We start from the raw sequence: 10,519 nt of genomic DNA on the forward strand, positions 1-10,519 counted from the left end.
AGAAGTTGAACGGTGGAAGAAACAGAGATCCATATTTCTCTGCAAAGTGCAAAAGAACTGTAAGCGTTTTCCCATGTTCCTCCCATCTCCATTCATTTGGAGATCCAACACAGCTGGGCTTCATTCCCTACAAAGTACTTCCTGGTGCTCTTTGGGTTACCTGAAAGAAGCAAAGGTAATTCCTGTGGCAGAATGGACATGGGACCACATAGCTTCTAACTTTCCTGTCCCTGTTTCCCATCTGTTAAGGAGAGGATACCAAATTACCTTGCAATTGCATTACAATGGAGAATTCACAAAATTAAGCTTAACTACAGATAAAGCAAGCAATGGTCAAATTTTGAAAACTTGACATAGGAAACATAATAGGCTCCACAAGCAACAATAATTCAGCTGTTTTGTGAATGTCTTGCCCCAATATGCTTGTTTTTCCTCTGTAAAACATAAAGCTACCTTATCATGTGATACAATGGCATAACACATGAATCATAGTTCTTTCCTTTTTTTTCCCCCTTTCTTGACATTGTCATTTTTAACACCAGAATATTTACATTACCTTTAATAAATATATAACATATTGTATGAAAATAAAATCTCTTGAGAAGGTATTTTCTTTAATCAAAAGAATCCCAACCTGAAAAACCTCACATATATATTTAAGTTCCCATCAGTTTCTTGATGTTTCTTGAGTTTCTTGAACGAATACAATCAGGCTTCTGCATGATCCTTTACAGTTTACTGGCCTAGAACAACTGAGATGAAAGACATTAAGAAACAAAAAGTTGGAGCATTAAAAAAGTACAAATAAAGTGGAAAAAACAACACAGATGACAACAGAGGGAAGATCAGAAAAACAATCATCCACTCCACTGCAGCAAAGGAGCTATCCAGCAAAATCTGACCAAAGATGTTGTTTCCAAGTTTTGTTTTTATTTTTAGACCCTGTTAAAACATTTCTAAAATATGCAAGCAATGACTTTGAAAAGCAGTAATTGTGATATTAAATTTTATTGAAATTTCCTGGGCACTGATTTGTGTACAGGCTCTTATACCAAGTTCCCACGAAGCCGTAAAACGTTTAAAATACTGTCTGTGCAAATGCAAAATTTATGAATTCACACATCTCTGGTTGATTTATGTGAAATAATAATGCACTATTTAATGCTTAAACATGGCTAGGAGCAATGCTAGGCTATCAAGATGTACAATGAAATAATAGATTTATAAGACGGATAACCTTCCTGCCTAGAGAAGCTTGTTTAAAGGTGTTGTACAGATATATTAAACTATATGTAATTTTATACTAACTTAATGCTGTAGGCCTATACTGCAAGCAGTAAAAGATTACTGCCACAGTATTTGCAATAATAAAATGATCTGGCTATTCAACATAAGGTATCAGAGGAGTGAAAAAAAATTCTTTATGATTTCAAACTTTTTACTTCTCTCTCTTGATTTAATTTAAACATTTAACTGCTATCTTTGGATTTCACAGCTCACTGTCATCAACTCTCATCTGATTTATCAACATTGCTTTTGTTTCACCCTGCAAGGGCAAGATTCTGTCTTTCTCTGACACTAAATATCAACATATTCAATGATTTTCACATTGAAATAAAAGGGACTTTATGTGGGACATGGTGCCTCTTTCAGGAACAGACTTCTGCTGAGGTATAAACTACCACTATGACCTTGTTGGGAGGGGTAGCTTCCATCAGCTATGTATTCCTGGCAAGACATGCAAAGGTAGCAGGATCTAGCCCTTAAGTAGACAAGCAGCATGCAATATTGCATAGGGACTCACAATATCGACTGATATTAGCTGGACTACTTCTAAAAGACAATGTGAAAAACAGAGACTTGGTATCACATATTTAAGAATTTGCATTATTAATTCAACAACAGGTATCCTCTCACATACTCACTTGTTGGAGCACTACCCACGGACCCTACATAGAATATCCTCCCATGTTCACATTTCTTTTTCTCAGAAGAGTTCGTAGCTTGCTTGTCTGTCTTTTAATTTAGTACTAAACAAAAGGCCCTTTTTCACAGTATAAGGGTATTGTCACAGAAATTTTGAATAGGACTCTATCCTTGGAAAGAAATTCACATTAGAATCCAAGAACAAACAATTCTTCCTATGGCTTTATGGTTTTTTTATTTCTTCAGTCTTAACCCTGCTTATAAATTGTTCTTGACTAGATTCATTTTTCCAAGAATTTGTACACTATTCGAAGATGTTGGGCTCATATTTTCAGAATTTCAGTGTGTGGATTTCTCATGAACCATTCACAAAAGTAATAAGAACTCAGACCAAGTCATAGAGACCTTACTTGTGCTGCTGAGGTTTTAGTTATTCAAAGTGAGTGGTTTTGCCTAAGTCAATCAATGAAAAAAAGATTAAACAGTGTGCAAGCACAACTGATGAGCAATTTTATTTAGTAGACACAAAAATTACCTCATTTCTCTTAGTGTATATCTTGCCAAGATTACCACAGACTGAATCCTGCTCCTGTTTGATACTCTCAGGCCATGAGAGCACTCAGAGCCCACACCGAAAGCGTTCAAGTGACTCCAGGTTTTGATATGCAACTACTGGCTTATAAACATGAAGGAAAAGCAAACTGGTCCAAATCCAGTACAAGACATAAGCAGCTAGCACAAAACCCAGAGAGAACAAAGGTGCTCCAGTATAAAATTTTGTTGAAATACCTTCCCACTCAACCAGTTAATTAGCTAAACCCAGTAAAGCCATCCTGTTTGGCTTTGAAGTTCCCCAGACAACTGTAGTTCTCCTTCTGCAGACGGACAGGTCAGTCTGAGCAAGGCAACATTCATGTTATACCTGAGCCCAGCTGAGATGCACAAATTGGGCAGTTCTGCAGTTATCTGCAGTTATTCTGCAGGAGATTTCCAGAAAGTAGGATAGGATGCACCTTTTCTAATTTTTAACATTCATAATGCAGATGTCTGCTCATGAGCCAGCCAATGGTAGTTCTAGTTTCGATCTATCTCACATTTAAGATGAAGGTCAAGATGAATCATATCCCAGAGATGCCCATTTCTTTACATGGACTAAGAGCAGAAACTACAGGGTCAGGTTCAGAGTTCTATGCTGCAGTCTAAAGACAAGAAGAATTCCACCCTGAGCTCTTAAGACAAAGGGTTTAGACTTTGATCAATACTTTCTTTCATTCAATCTAATGTGAATTAATGAAGAACATAGAAGCTATATGATGAGTTTGTTATACAGAATAATTGGAGGTAATGGTGTCTCCAGCGTCTCTGTTTCTCCAAGGAAGGAAGGAAGCAAACCAGAACTCATTGCAGAGATTTCCCCTAACTCAGTGGCTATACTGGGCACCTGAAATGAGGTACACTATTACACTTCCCATTCTCCTCTGAGCTTGCAAAACTGCTACCTCCTACATGAAAGAGAAAGAAGAGCCTCTCTATTCTCTAGCGCCAGCAAGCCGGACACAATTGATTCTGGCTTATATTAAATTGTTCTTTGATGATGTTCTACATTTTCAAAGTATCCTAGAGACTTCCAACTAAACCTTTTAACACCCTAATGAGACAGGGGAATTGCTGTTCTGCCTCCTTGTAAATGAAGGATCTGAAAGACAGATATCACAGTCTATGCATTTAAAACCATTCACTACATTTGAGTAATTCAGTATCTGGATTCTCATTTGGGGACTCCCAAAGCATGACTTTGAAAGGTAATCAGCACCCACTGCTCTGAGCTCAACAAGAGCTGAGATCATTCACCTCCTGTGAAAATCACACTGAAGACCTTTCAATGCAGGCACGCAAGAAGCAGAGCACACAAAATAGTGGGCCCTTTTGGACATGTTTTCCTGAACTACTGGCTTTAAAAAAAAATCTGCTAGCCACTCTAACATTAAGTAAGAACACAGAAAGAGAAGCAAATACTATGTTTGAGCATGTAAATCATATCTGCATATTGTATAACTAGTTACACATTTTCATTTCCTATTCCATTATTAATCACAGTTCCTTATTTCAAACAGAAAAGCAAAACTCACACAACTGTAAATACTCTGGTTTACTTGCTCTTTTTTTGTTCTGTATTTATTCCATTCTCAGCAGTGGTTAGCATATAACAAACTATGAGGAAAGAAGTTTGTTTTGTGCTAATGACACTTTTAATAGCCATTTAAACCCAGATGAAGTAGAGTGTAGACAGTTGTATATACATCTAGGTGTTGAGCCTTCTTTCTAACCAGCAAAACTGTTTTTGCAAAGTTTAGAAAGAAATTAAGTCCAAACTCTATAATATTTTACTTCCACAAATGTTAGCCATGGCTGAAGAATGTTTCCTGCATTTTTAGAACCTGAGCAAGTATTATTTTAAGCCAGTGTGGTACCGAGTATTTATGGCCGTATGTGCTGCAAAGGCACAAACAAGATGGTGAAGGGAGGCGATGGTTATAGAAGCTTCACGAATCATGGTGTCTCATTGGGTCAAAATTTATTCTACAGCTCCCCACTTGGGAAAAAAGCAACTTGAAAAAGAGAAGAAAAATAACCCCCACTGTGAACATAGCTACTCTCTCCATCCTTATCCTCTGCAAATCCAGCCACTTTTAACTTCTCCAATAAATACTGACAACTTTGACTCTAAATCCTCCATTATCTAAATTTGCAAAAATGTCAGATAAGAGTTGCAACTAGAGTTCTACAACTAGCAAGGAGAAATACAAAACTAACTATATATTAATATATGTGTATTTAACAACTACAATTACAGGCATTTAGAGCAAAATTCTCTCTTCCATTAACTAGAGATTTGCCACCAAGATTTGATGTAGGATACACAATGAAACTTGCCTTAGGTAACCACAGGAGGACCAAAAAAATCCACTAGCTTCATCCAAGGTCATTTTTAACTAAGTTGTAGCAAAATTACTGTGAAAACTTCCAAAGTAGATAATAAAAATTATTCCATATGGGCATACTCTCTGAGGAAGAGAAGAATTATATAACACTTGTTGTGGTTTAACCCCACCTGGCAACTAAGCCCCACACAGCCGCTCGCTCACTCCTCCCCGGTGGGATGGGGGAGAGAATCAGAAGAGTAAAAGTGAGAAAACTCGTGGGTTGAGATAAAGACAGTTTAATAGGTAAAGCAAAAGCCACACACACAAGCAAACCAAAACAAGGAATTCATTCACTACTTCCCATGGGCAGGCAGGTGTTCAGCCATCTCCAGGAAAGCAGGGCTCCATCACACTTAACAGTTACTTGGGAAGACAAACGCCATCACTGTGAAAGATTCCCCCCCGCCCCCTTCTTCTTCCCCAGCTTTATATGCTGAGCATGACGTCCTATGGTATGGGATATCCCTGTGGTCAGTTGGGGTCAGCTGTCCCAGCCCTGTCCCCTCCCAGCTGCTTGTGCACCCCCAGCCTCCTCGCTGGTGGGGTGGGGTGAGGAGCAGAAAAGGCCTTGACTCTGTGTAAGCACTGCTCAGCAGTAACTAACACATCCCTGTGTTATCAACACTGTTTTCAGCACAAATCCAAAATGTAGCCTCATACTACCTTCTATGAAGAAAATTAACTCTATCCCAGCCAAAACCAGCACATATCAAATAATAAACTCTGATATAATATACCACAAACAGAGGGACTCCTATATCGTATCATGTTTTCTACTTTCATAATATCTAGTTAATAAAATAAAAGATGAGTTCACCATTAAAAGTACACAACTTGTCTGCAAGTCTACTGTGGATGCTCTTCAATGAACAATCAAAAACATTGTAAAATACTTTAAACATAATAGAACAGTAAAAATGTGAATTAAATATAGCATTAGAAGACAAGAAACATATCCATTTAGATGCTGAAAATATCCTGCAAAATCCAAATATATCATGCAAACAAGTACACCTCACCTCGATCAGTCTTCTCACCATCACATATACAATCTTAATACTTTTTAGGAGAAGACTGCATAGTTCTGTGAGAAAGAAATGCTAGAAAGGAATGTTTGTTAAATATGTAAATCTCCAGGAAAAGAAAACAACTACAAAATAAGATTAATCATGAAATAAGTGCAACTTTAATTCCAATGTGATATGAACTGAAAATGGAACATACATCAGTGAAGGGACAGAGACTACACCTCAACCCGAGGTCACCATTCTGTGTATTCTCATAAACAAATACCATCATTTGAACAGTCCAACAAGCTACCTATTGCACACAAGGTGTGCTGTTCTAGCCAGTACCTTTATTCAAGTAAAACTTCCCAAGACTTTCTTAAAGAAAGGAACACTGAGTGAGCACTACGTGCTGATACTGCTAATATTCTAAATATTTTAAGTTGTTCTAGGAGACACTGAGTACATATTTCAGCATACAGTTGAACATATGCCACATTAACACAGTGAGAAGTCACTGTAGCTATGAACTAAATGTTATAGTATATATTATGTGTTTGTTTCGACAAATATATTTATTACTTCTTGCTTAATCTTTTTCCCCAAAATTGTATTCCTGCATCAGAACACATCACACATCAAATTCTTAAAATAAATAAATAAAAACCAAAAAACCACCCAAACCCAAAAACCTAATTCTGATCTCTACTAGTCCCATGTAAATCCAAAGTTTTTATTGTCAGTTTGAGCCATTTTTAGTTAAGTCCCCCAAAACTGTTTTTATTCCCATATGTAACACTAAAAAAAATTAGCTGAACTTTCTAAGAAAATGCTCCATTAGGCTATGACTAAGCATGTAAAGTTTCAGAGCCCAGAAGGGAATTTTCCGCAAAATTACAAGCAATTGAACATTTCCACTACAATTAATCGTGTGCCCTAGGAAATGCACATCTCAGACAATTAAATTTTCTCCTGCTTATGCTCAGTACAGCATTTTCAGTTGGTCATAACCTTTCCTTGACTCCATTTTCTTAAAGTGGATGGTCCTCCTAAGAGTATTTCTATGTTACTTCATAATGCTATGTCTATCAGTATGTTTAACATTTTTACAACTAGCTGCTTAAAGCTATACTTCTACAGTCATGTTTAAGAACCTAAGAGTAATTTTATTCCCCTGAATGCCAGGCATTACAGCTCCAGTTGACCCCAGTAAATATACACAGGAGATCTAGTCAGTACAACTAAAAAATTAAATTTCTCTTAGAATAAGTCTGATAATATTGGTATACTATGAATACTATCTGATGTTGAATGAAAAAACCTCAGTCCAAAGACTACTTATTCATGGAATTTGGGATGTTTTGATGCAATGAATGCAATGGCAGAATTTTATCAGCCAGTCTGCTCTGTCTGCTTTCAGTTCAGAGCCATTGACCCTATGAAACCGTAGATCAGTCAAATTATACATTTCAGTGTTGATCACCTCTTATCATTACCAGCAGTTTTAAATTAGCTGAGGCAAACTAGTAAACAGAAGCCTGAAAACAAAATTAAAAACAAAAGACACCTTGACATAACACACTAATGCATTCCAGTGTCATCCAAAATGTAAAGCCTTGCTGTCCTGAGGGCACAATGTACAAGGGCTCCTGCAACTCATCTCAGACCAAAGTGGCATCCTGACAAGTGAATAATCTTAGGAACACAATGAAACTCAACAAGTAAAGACCAGTTCAAAGCTGAATTTTTTTTTTTAACAGTTACCTCAGTATTTAGGCACTAGCATTACTTAAGCTGTGGATTAAAGCTAGAAAGCTTGCAAAATACTCCATCATGGCATGTTTCACTTCCCAGGTGCCAGAACCACTTTGCGGAGAGTCTTGGCGTACTGGGAAAAAGAGTAAGGAAACAATACTGTATGCCTCTGCCCATCTGCATGTCACATCCTCCCCTAACATGGGAAAAACTGACCTGTGAATTGCTTCTCCCTTCACCGATCTACTTGCACAGAAGGGACTGTAACAATCTCAGGCAGCTAATGGAAGCCTGAGAATCATACCTGGTGTTCTGCCTGCCAATCTCATAACAACTGCAGGAATGGGACTGAAGTTCCCTGTGCTGAAACCGAAGCAAAGTAAATGAGATTCCAATATCTTTTAAAAATAATGTTTGTGTGCTGAGGGAAAATATAATTCTTGTCCCTTTCCAATTAATGAAACCCAGTATCTGCAATTATCTACAAGGAGGTTTCTATGCAGTGAACAGGAATTACTTGTTTCTGGCAGCAAGATTCCCATGCTTAAAGCCCCTAACTCTATCAGTCATTCCTGAGTACTTTCCATTCTCTGCAATCTGGAAATCCTCTGGATGTGTGGACTAGTTGTGTAAGAAAAACTGCATTAATACACACGCTGGATGACTCAAACTACTGTATTCACTTCTTTTTTTTTTTCATTCACTGCACTTCTCACAGACACTACTACTGAAACTGATATTATTTCAGCAGTGCATAAACAATGTAGATGTAAGATTTTACATGCAAAGCAATCAAGTTAACAAGCCAATATTAAGTGACTTTTTTTTTTTTCTTTTTTTTTTTTCTGGTAGTAAATGCAGAACACTGTAAGCTCAATGTGATTTACAAGGTGTTAATAAACCCTAAGGTAAATAAATATCTTTATGATTCTGAAGGAGTCCTGAGGTGGCTAGGCAGTCTTAGATTCATAGCTACTTACAATGCAGAAATAAAAACAAAAGCAAAAAAGTTTTTTAAGTGCAGTCACAGAAGTGGCTGATACAGTGAGATGGTTCCCTCTTCTGGCCAAAACTGGAGGAGACTAAACTCTGATTTTTTTTTTTTTTAATTGAAATCAGATAATCTGTAGAATTAAAAATAAAAACATCAGTCTAATTTTAATTTACAACAAATCCACCTAAATATTTTTACAATATATTTTCAGAAATTAGTCCAGAGATGAGGTAATTTTCAGAAGAGTCTTTAGTGAAGGTCATATCTGGTCTGTGGAACTTCGTATTTACATTACCTTACTAATAATGAAATATTAGCACAGATCTCAAACGTGTCCAACTCACTGTTCTCTTAATGAATATGCATTCTTCAAAAGAAAGAAACCGCAAAAAACAGTTAAAGCTAAACTGAAACATTATTTAATGGCATATTTCAAAAAAGAAAAAAAAAAAAGTCATTCCCTTGTTGACCTTGACTAACCTTGTAACTTCCACCAGTGCTCCATTCCAAACACCTGCTGGTATCTATGGCAATGTAAGCTCAATAATGAAAATTAAAAAAAAAAAAAAAAAAAAAAAGCCCCAAACCAGAATATCTCCTTTCTACATATTGCACCTGAGAACCTAACTACACCACTAACAGTGCCAGTGCACATTCAAGAGTGTATATTATCTTTTTACCACAAGGTAAATAAAAAAATAATTTAATATATGAATTTGTATTGAGAAGTCAGGAAATACCAAGCTGAACTGAAAGAGCAGCTCCTATGGCAATCAGTAAAATATATTTAAATTAATAATATAATTTTAGAGTTGAATACATAATTGTCTGGGTTTTTGTCTGAGGCTATTTTGGACCTTATCCAAGGAAATAAGATCAGCAAAATAAACAATGGAGAAACCAGAGAAGATGCAAGAACTGTTGAAGTCATTTGTTATAAAATACCAAAGAAAGAAACTAATCTTAAGAATCACCATGATTATCTTACAACAGTGTTAAAGCTCCTTGAGAGATCATTCAGAGCACAACTGGTAACAGTTAACCACAGGAACACAATGTACAAGGACATCTACACACATCTAGCAAAAGAGTGGACAAAGAAACAAAAAAGAAACAGCTCAAATGCTGCAAGAAAACACTTCCTAGGTTAATTCCCATCAAATGAAGGGAAAATGGAAACGATGGGACTTCCATAGGACCTGAAGTTTGATTCCGATTCTAAAGCTCTGACAGATAATGAAGAATTTGGGGATGATGCTAACAGTCAGGTTCTTCTACTGAAATGCATGCAGAAGTAAGGATAGACATAAAACAGTGTATTTGATGCTCCACATTAGTTTGTTATAAGCAGACTAAGTTCAGCCATTTGCCTAGTTTGAACACCGTCTATTTGTCTCTGGGCACCATTTCTCCCACATTCATCCCTCTTTTTGAATTGCACCCTGGAGAAATTCCCTGAATTTCTCCAATTTTTTTTTTTTTTTTTTTTTCCCCGCAATCCCAATTACTGTAATACATTCCTGACAAAAGCCAACATTAAGTTTTGGAGCTGAGACAATGTGCTTTCCAAACTGATACTTTTCTGGAGCATTATATTGCCTCTCCTAGGAGACTTGCAGCTGCTCATTCGCTGAAAATCCTATTAGCCCTAACTGCTACAATAAAAAACAAGAGATATTTCACTGTGTAGCACACGTCACTCAAGCTGAAGAGTTACCTGGTTAATGATGACAAATTGGGGAAGGACATGATAAAATATTTATTCTGTTCTCTTGTGCTTTAGGACTTATGCTCTGTTAGATTTTTGTATGAACTCACAGGACCGAAGTTCTTCATAAAACGATCCTTTCCCC

This window comes from Mycteria americana, chromosome 2, assembly GCF_035582795.1.
Source record: "Mycteria americana isolate JAX WOST 10 ecotype Jacksonville Zoo and Gardens chromosome 2, USCA_MyAme_1.0, whole genome shotgun sequence".
NCBI classification, from domain to species: Eukaryota; Metazoa; Chordata; class Aves; order Ciconiiformes; family Ciconiidae; genus Mycteria; species Mycteria americana.